Genomic DNA, 1,310 nt, shown 5'->3' on the forward strand with positions numbered 1-1,310 from the left:
ATAGCGGCCTGGCAAGCCCCATATGTGGGCTCTTGGTCCAGGCCCTGACAGGCCTTTCTTTGACATGGGGCTCACGCTGAGGGTCACAGTGTGAATTTGTTCTGCTGCACTCACGGTTGGGCGTGGAATCAGGGGCCATGAAGGTTTCTCTCACCCTGAAGGTGTGACTCCATGCCAAGAGCAAGCTTTACAGCCATGGGGAAGGAGGAGTTCTGTTTTGTGCTTGCGATCCCCAGCTGTTTGGAGAATTGATATACAGTCTAGGTTCAGATATTTGAAAACCAAGGTTAGGAAGAGGTGACGGCATAAGACCATGGCGTGTCCGAAGTGCTGGGTGTGTGGCCAGCTGTCTCCTTGTCTGTCTGGACGTGTGGCTTCAGGCTGTGTAAGATGGAGCATAAGTGCCCAGAGCAGCCTATCCAGTTCGGGTACCGTCGAGGCCGGAGCAGGTTGATCCTCATCTGGGTTTTCTGGAGAACCCCACAGGGAAATGTTGTTCTTACGTTGGGCAGACACTGGACTGGGTTGTGGTTCTGGAGTTCCTAGTCTGGAGGGCTTGTTTGCCAGGAGTGTGAGGAAGGAAGTCTGAAAACACAAGCTAGCCTGAGGTTTGGGACCGAGGGCACGGCAGGCGCACTGTGCAGAGGCTGTATCGAGATCTCCTGCACTGAGGTCATGTCAACTATGAGACGTGCCTCAGGCTAGAGTTTTTGTCCTACAAGGCCTCTTCCTTAAGGGTGTGGGGGCTTCATGACGCCAGGGAGGTTTGCCTACAATGGGATTTGTGAACTACTCCAAACCTCAAGGGTTCCTTCTGCACGACAGTCGAGTCCTATTGGATGGTTCCAGGAAGTCCCATATGGAAAGACTCGAGAGCAGGTGTCTAAGCATGGATGCCTGGGAACGCCACCTCATATTCCCACTCTTTAGTCAGGACAAGGCAGGCACAATCTGCGGGCTCCTGGGTGAGATACCCAGAGGGGAGAGTTGAAATGGACTCTCCTGAGATGAGTCCTACTGTGCCTTGGTGGCCTGGGAGACCTTGGAATGTGGAGGTGGCTCAGGGACTCTGCAGGATTCTCCAACCTGAGGTGTTTGACACGGCTCCAACAAGGAAGCTTCCCATGTGGAGTCGAGAGGAGTTCTGTTTAGTGCCTCAGGAAAGCCCCATATCCTGTTCTTCGATCCAAAGCCTCTGAAAAGTGACACCTGGACACCAAAGAAAGAGTTGAGATTAGGGCTTAAGGGCCTGGCCGGCTCAACCTTCTATCTCTGTTGACATCTGTATGCATGCCTTCGTGGACGTAGCT

Source organism: Mustela nivalis (genome assembly GCF_964662115.1).
Source record: "Mustela nivalis genome assembly, contig: HAP1_SCAFFOLD_131, whole genome shotgun sequence".
In the NCBI taxonomy this organism is placed as follows: domain Eukaryota; kingdom Metazoa; phylum Chordata; class Mammalia; order Carnivora; family Mustelidae; genus Mustela; species Mustela nivalis.